Source organism: Schistocerca nitens, chromosome 1 (genome assembly GCF_023898315.1).
Source record: "Schistocerca nitens isolate TAMUIC-IGC-003100 chromosome 1, iqSchNite1.1, whole genome shotgun sequence".
Taxonomy (NCBI): Eukaryota; Metazoa; Arthropoda; class Insecta; order Orthoptera; family Acrididae; genus Schistocerca; species Schistocerca nitens.
Window position 1 is genome coordinate 1,239,166,573 of NC_064614.1, and position 8,234 is coordinate 1,239,174,806.

Below are 8,234 nucleotides of genomic sequence, written 5' to 3' on the forward strand. Positions count from 1 at the left end.
GGTGCCCTGGAGGTCCAGTGGCTGGAATCCTATGCATCAAAGCAAGTTTCCTATAACTCTCGAAGCTTCCCAGTGTGAATATAACCCAGAAATTACGTCGCCATTGGGAACTTTAATCTCCAAGGCTACTTATGTGCAAGGACTGCAGTTGAATCATGAATGGTGCCCTGGAGGTCCAGTAGCTGGAATCCGATGCATCAAAGCAAGTTTCCTATAACTCTCGAAGCTTCCCAGTGTGAATATAACCCAGAAATTACGTCGCCATTGGGAACTTTAATCTCCAAGGCTACTTATGTGCAAGGACTGCAGTTGAATCATGAATGGTGCCCTGGAGGTCCAGTAGCTGGAATCCGATGCATCAAAGCAAGTTTCCTATAACTCTCGAAGCTTCCCAGTGTGAATATAACCCAGAAATTACGTCGCCATTGGGAACTTTAATCTCCAAGGCTACTTATGTGCAAGGACTGCAGTTGAATCATGAATGGTGCCCAGGAGATCCAGTAGCTGGAATCCGATGCATCAAAGCAAGTTTCCTATAACTCTCGAAGCTTCCCAGTGTGAATATAGCCCAGAAATTACGTCGCCATTGGGAACTTTAATCTCTAAGGCTACTTATGTGCAAGGGCTGCAGTTGAATCATGAATGGTGCCCTGGAGGTCCAGTAGCTGGAATCCGATGCATCAAAGTAAGTTTCCTATAACTCTCGAAGCTTCCCAGTGTGAATATAACCCAGCAATTACGTCGCCATTGGGAACTTTAATCTCCAAGGCTACTTATGTGCAAGGACTGCAGTTGAATCATGAATGGTGCCCTGGAGGTCCAGTAGCTGGAATCCGATGCATCAAAGCAAGTTTCCTATAACTCTCGAAGCTTCCCAGTGTGAATATAACCCAGAAATTACGTCGCCATTGGGAACTTTAATCTCCACGGCTACTTATGTGCAAGGACTGCAGTTGAATCATGAATGGTGCCCTGGAAGTCCAGTAGCTGGAATCCGATGCATCAAAGCAAGTTTCCTATAACTCTCGAAGCTTCCCAGTGTAAATATAACCCAGAAATTACGTCGCCATTGGGAACTTTAATCTCCAAGGCTACTTATGTGCAAGGACTGCAGTTGAATCATGAATGGTGCCCTGGAGGTCCAGTAGCTGGAATCCGATGCATCAAAGCAAGTTTCCTATAACTCTCGAAGCTTCCCAGTGTGAATATAACCCAGAAATTACGTCGCCATTGGGAACTTTAATCTCCAAGGCTACTTATGTGCAAGGACTGCAGTTGAATCATGAATGGTGCCCTGGAGGTCCAGTAGCTGGAATCCGATGCATCAAAGCGAGTTTACTATAACCCTCGAAGCTTCCCAGTGTGAATATAACCCAGAAATTTCGTCGCGTTTGGGAACTTTAACCTCCAAGGCTACTTATGTGCAAGGACTGCAGTTGAATCATGCATGCGATCCTGGTGATCCAGTATCTGGAATCCGATGTATCAAAGGAAGTTTACTATTACCCTCGAAGCTTCCCAGTGTGAATATAACCCAGAAATTTCGTCGCCATTGCGAACTTTAGTCTCCAAGGCTACATATGTGCAATGGCTGCAGTTGAAACATGAATGGTGCCCTGGAGGTCCAGTAGCTGGAATCCGATGCATCAAAGCAAGTTTCCTATAACTCTCGAAGCTTCCCAGTGTGAATATAACTCAGAAATTACGTCGCCATTGGGAACTTTAATCTCCAAGGCTACTTATGTGCAAGGACTGCAGTTGAATCATGAATGGTGCCCTGGAGGTCCAGTAGCTGGAATCCGATGCATCAAAGCAAGTTTCCTATAACTCTCGAAGCTTCCCAGTGTGAATATAACCCAGAAATTTCGTCGCCATTGGGAACTTTATCTCTAAGGCTACTTATGTGCAAGGACTGCAGTTGAATCATGAATGGTGCCCTGGAGGTCCAGTAGCTGGAATCCGATGCATCAAAGCAAGTTTCCTATAACTCTCGAAGCTTCCCAGTGTGAATATAACCCAGAAATTACGTCGCCATTGGGAACTTTAATCTCCAAGGCTACTTATGTGCAAGGACTGCAGTTGAATCATGAATGGTGCCCTGGAGGTCCAGTAGCTGGAATCCGTTGCATCAAAGCAAGTTTCCTATAACTCTCGAAGCTTCCCAGTGTGGTTATAACCCAGATATTTCGTCGCGATTGGGAACTTTAGTCTCCGAGGCTACTTATGTGCAAGGGCTGCATTTGATCATGAATGGTGCCCTGCTGGTCCAGTAGCTGGAATCCGATCCATCAAATCAAGTTTACTACAACTCTCGAAGCTTCCCAGTGTGAATATAACCCAGAAATTTCGTCGCGATTGGGAACTTCAGTCTCCAAGGCCACTTATGTGCAATGGCTGAAATTGCATCATGGCTGATGTCCTAGTGGTCCAGTAGCTGTAATCCGATTCTACACAGCAAGTTTACTATAACTCTCGAAGCTTCCCAGTGTGAATTTAACCCAGAAATTTCGTCGCGATTGGGAACTTTAATCTCCAAGGCTACTTATCTGCAAGGGCTGCAGTTGAATCATGGGTGCTGTTTTGATGGTCCAATAGGTGGAATCCGATGCATCAAATTTAGTTTACTATAACTCTCGGAGATTCCAAGTGTGAGTATAACTAAGAAATTTCGTCGTGATTGGGATCTTTAGTCTCCAAGCCTACATGTCTGCAAGGGGTTGTGTCATGGGTGCTGTCCTAGTGGTCCAGTAGCTGTAATCCCATGCATCAAAGCAAGTTTACTATAACCCTCGAAGCTTCCCAGTGTGAATATAACGCAGAAATTTCGACGCGATTTGAAACTTTAGTCTCCAAGCCTACTTATCTCTACGCGCCACAGTTGAATCAAGGATACTCTCCTGGTGGCTCAATAGCTTTTATCCGATGCATCATTGCAAGATTACTGTAGCTCTCGAACCTGCCCATTGAGAATATAACGCAGAAATTTCATCGCGTTTGAAAACTTTATTCTCTAAGCGCAATTATCCGCCGGGGCTGCAGTTGAGCCGTGGATCGGCTCCTGGTGGCCCAGTAGCTGGTATATGATGCATCAAAGCAAGTTTACTATAACTCTCGAAGCCTCCCGGTCTGAATATAAGCCAGAAGTTTCGTCGCGATTGAAAACCTTAGTCTCCAAGCCCACTTATCTGCAAGGGCTGCAGTTGAATCATGGATTCAGTCCTAGTGGTCCAGTAACAAGAATCCGATACCTCAAAGCAAGTTTACTATAACTCTCGAGGCTTCCCAATGTGAATATAACGCAGAAATTTCGACGCGATTGGAAACTTTAGTCTCCAAGCCTACATTTCTGCAAGAGCTGCATTTGGATCATGAATGCTGTCCTGGTGGTCCAGTAGCTGGAATCCGATGCATCAACGCAAGAATACTATAACTCGCGAAGTTTCCCAGTGTGAATATAACCAAAAATTTCGTCGCGATTGAAATCTTTAGTCTCCATGGCTGCTTATCTGGAAGGGCTGCAATTGAATCATGAATGATGTCCTGGTGGTACAGTAGCTTGAATCGATGCATCAAAGCAAGTATACTATAACTGTCGAGGCTTCCCTGTGTGAATATAACACAGACATTTCGTCGCGATTGAAAACTTTAGTCTCCATGCCTACTTATCTGCTGGGGCTGCAGATGAATCACAGATTCTGTCCTGGTGGTCCAGTAGCTTTTATCCGATGGATCATTGTAGGATAACTGTGAGTCTGGAACCTACCCAGTGTGAATATAACGATGAAATATCGTCGCGATTGAAAACTTTATTCACTAAGCTCAATTATCCGGAAGGGCTGCAGTTGTACCGCGGATCACTCCTGGTGGTCCAGTAGTTGGAATCCGATGCATCAAAGCAGCTTTACTATAACTCTCGTACCTTCCCAGTGTGAATATTACGCAGAAATTTCGTCGAGATTGGAAACTTTAGTCTCCATGCCTACTTATCTGCAAGGGCTGCAGTTGAGTAATGGATGGTGTCCTGGTGGTCCAGTAGCTGGAATCCGATGCATCAAAGCAAATACACTATAACTCTCGAAGCTTCCCAGTGTGAATATAACCCAGAAACATCGTCGCGATCGAAAACTTTAGTCTACATGCCCACTTATTTGCATGGGCTGCAACAGAATCATGAATGCTGCTCTGGTCGTCCAGTACCTGGAATCCGATGCATCAAAGCAAGTTTCCTATAACTCTCGAAGCTTCCCAGTGTGAATATAACCCAGAAATTACGTCGCCATTCGGAACTTTAATCTCCAAGGCTACTTATGTGCAAGGACTGCAGTTGAATCATGAATGGTGCCCTGGAGGTCCAGTAGCTGGAATCCGATGCATCAAAGCAAGTTTCCTATAACTCTCGAAGCTTCCCAGTGTGAATATAACCCAGAAATTACGTCGCCATTGGGAACTTTAATCTCCAAGGCTACTTATGTGCAAGGACTGCAGTTGAATCATGAATGGTGCCCTGGAGGTCCAGTAGCTGGAATCCGATGCATCAAAGCAAGTTTCCTATAACTCTCGAAGCTTCCCAGTGTGAATATAACCCAGAAATTACGTCGCCATTGGGAACTTTAATCTCCAAGGCTACTTATGTGCAAGGGTTGCAGTTGAATCATGAATGGTGCCCAGGAGGGCCACTAACTGGATTCCGATGCATCAAAGCAAGTTTCCTATAACTCTCGAAGCTTCCCAGTGTGAATATAACCCAGAAATTACGTCGCCATTGGGAACTTTAATCTCCAAGGCTACTTATGTGCAAGGACTGCAGTTGAATCATGAATGGTGCCCTGGAGGTCCAGTGGCTGGAATCCTATGCATCAAAGCAAGTTTCCTATAACTCTCGAAGCTTCCCAGTGTGAATATAACCCAGAAATTACGTCGCCATTGGGAACTTTAATCTCCAAGGCTACTTATGTGCAAGGACTGCAGTTGAATCATGAATGGTGCCCTGGAGGTCCAGTAGCTGGAATCCGATGCATCAAAGCAAGTTTCCTATAACTCTCGAAGCTTCCCAGTGTGAATATAACCCAGAAATTACGTCGCCATTGGGAACTTTAATCTCCAAGGCTACTTATGTGCAAGGACTGCAGTTGAATCATGAATGGTGCCCTGGAGGTCCAGTAGCTGGAATCCGATGCATCAAAGCAAGTTTCCTATAACTCTCGAAGCTTCCCAGTGTGAATATAACCCAGAAATTACGTCGCCATTGGGAACTTTAATCTCCAAGGCTACTTATGTGCAAGGACTGCAGTTGAATCATGAATGGTGCCCAGGAGATCCAGTAGCTGGAATCCGATGCATCAAAGCAAGTTTCCTATAACTCTCGAAGCTTCCCAGTGTGAATATAGCCCAGAAATTACGTCGCCATTGGGAACTTTAATCTCTAAGGCTACTTATGTGCAAGGGCTGCAGTTGAATCATGAATGGTGCCCTGGAGGTCCAGTAGCTGGAATCCGATGCATCAAAGTAAGTTTCCTATAACTCTCGAAGCTTCCCAGTGTGAATATAACCCAGCAATTACGTCGCCATTGGGAACTTTAATCTCCAAGGCTACTTATGTGCAAGGACTGCAGTTGAATCATGAATGGTGCCCTGGAGGTCCAGTAGCTGGAATCCGATGCATCAAAGCAAGTTTCCTATAACTCTCGAAGCTTCCCAGTGTGAATATAACCCAGAAATTACGTCGCCATTGGGAACTTTAATCTCCACGGCTACTTATGTGCAAGGACTGCAGTTGAATCATGAATGGTGCCCTGGAAGTCCAGTAGCTGGAATCCGTTGCATCAAAGCAAGTTTCCTATAACTCTCGAAGCTTCCCAGTGTAAATATAACCCAGAAATTACGTCGCCATTGGGAACTTTAATCTCCAAGGCTACTTATGTGCAAGGACTGCAGTTGAATCATGAATGGTGCCCTGGAGGTCCAGTAGCTGGAATCTGATGCATCAAAGCTCGTTTCCTATAACTCTCGAAGCTTCCCAGTGTGAATATAACCCATAAATTACGTCGCCATTGGGAACTTTAACCTCCAAGGCTACTTATGTGCAAGGACTGCAGTTGAATCATGAATGGTGCCCTGGAGGTCCAGTAGCTGGAATCCGATGGATCAAAGCAAGTTTCCTATAACTCTCGAAGCTTCCCAGTGTGAATATAACCCAGAAATTACGTCGCCATTGGGAACTTTAATCTCCAAGGCTACTTATGTGCAAGGACTGCAGTTGAATCATGAATGGTGCCCTGGAGGTCCAGTAGCTGGAATCCGATGCATCAAAGCGAGTTTCCTATAACTCTCGAAGCTTCCCAGTGTGAATATAACCCAGAAATTTCGTCGCGTTTGGGAACTTTAGTCTCCAAGGCTACTTATATGCAAGGCCTGCAGTTGAATCATGCATGCGGACCTGGCGGTCCAGTATCTGGAATCCGATGTATCAAAGGAAGTTTACTATAACCCTCGAAGCTTCCCAGTGTGAATATAACGCAGAAATTACGTCGCCATTGGGAACTTTAATCTCCAAGGCTACTTATGTGCAAGGACTGCAGTTGAATCATGAATGGTGCCCTGGAGGTCCAGTAGCTGGAATCCGATGCATCAAAGCGAGTTTACTATAACTCTCGAAGCTTCCCAGTGTGGTTATAACCCAGATATTTCGTCGCGATTGGGAACTTTAGTCTCCGAGGCTACTTATGTGCAATGGCTGAAATTGCATCATGGCTGATGTCCTGGTGGTCCAGTAGCTGTAATCCGATTCTACACAGCAAGTTTACTATAACTCTCGAAGCTTCCCAGTGTGAATTTAACCCAGAAATTTCGTCGCGATTGGGAAATTTAGTCTCCACGGGTACTTATGTGCAAGGGCTTAGTGGAATCATAAATGGTGCCCCGGTAGTCCGGTAGCTGGAATCCGATGCAGCAAAGCAAGTTTAGTATAACCCACGAAGAATCCCAGTGTGAATATAACCCAGAAATTTATTCGCGTGTGTAACTTTATTCACCAAGGCTATTTATGTGCAAGGGGTGCAGTTGAATCATGCTTGCTATCCTGCTGGCCCAGTAGCTAGAATCCGATGCATCAAAGCAAGTTTACTATAACTCTCGAAGCTCCCCAGTGTGAATATAAACCAGAAATTTCGTCGCGATTGGGACACATTAGTCTCCAAGGCTACTGATGTGCGAGGGCTGCAGTTGAATCAGGAATGGTGCCCTGGTGGTCCTGTAGCTGGAATCTGATGCATCCAAGCAAGTTTACTGTAACTCTCGAAGGTTCACAGTGTGAGTATAACCCACAAATATCGTCGCGATTGGGAACTTTAGTCTCCAAATCTACCTATGTGCAAGGGCTGCAGTTGAATCATGAAAGGTGCCCTGCTGATCCAGTAGCTTGAATCCGATGCATGAAAGCAGGTTTACTATAGATCTCGAAGCTTCCCAGTGTGAATATAACCCAGAGATTTCATCACGAATGGGAACATTAGTCTCCAAGGCTACTTATGTACAAGGGCTGCTGTTGGATCATGAACGTTTCCCTGGTGTTCCAGTAGCTAGAATCCGATGCATCAAAGCAAGTTTTCTATAACTCTCGAAGCTTCCCAGTGTGAATATACCCCAGAAAGTTCGACGCGATTGGGAACTTTAAACTCCAAGGCTACTTATGTGCAAGCGCTGCAGGTGAATCATGCATGCTGTCCAGGTTGACAAGTTGCTGGAATCTGATGCATCAGAGCAAGTTTACTATAACTCTCGAAGCTTCCCAGTGTGAATATAACCCAAAAATTTCGTCACGATTGTTAACTTTAGACTCCATACCTACTGATGTGCAAGGGCTGCATTTGAATCATGAATGCTGTCCTCTTGGTTCAGTAACTTGAACCCAATTCATCACAGCAAGTTCGCTATAACTCTCGAAGCTCCAAGTGTGAGTATAACCCAGAAATCTTGACGCGATTAAAAACTTTAGTTTCCACGATTACTTATCTGCAAGGGCTGCAATTGAATCATGAATGTTGTCCTGGTGGCCAAGTAGCTGCGATCCTATGCATCAAAGCAAGTTTATTATAACTCTCGAATCTTCCCAGTGTGAATGTAAACCAGAAATATTGTCGCGATTGGGAACTTTAGTCACTAAGGCTACTTATGTGCAAGGGCTGCAGTTGAATCATGAATGGTGCCCTGGTGGTCCAGAAGCTGGAATCTGATGC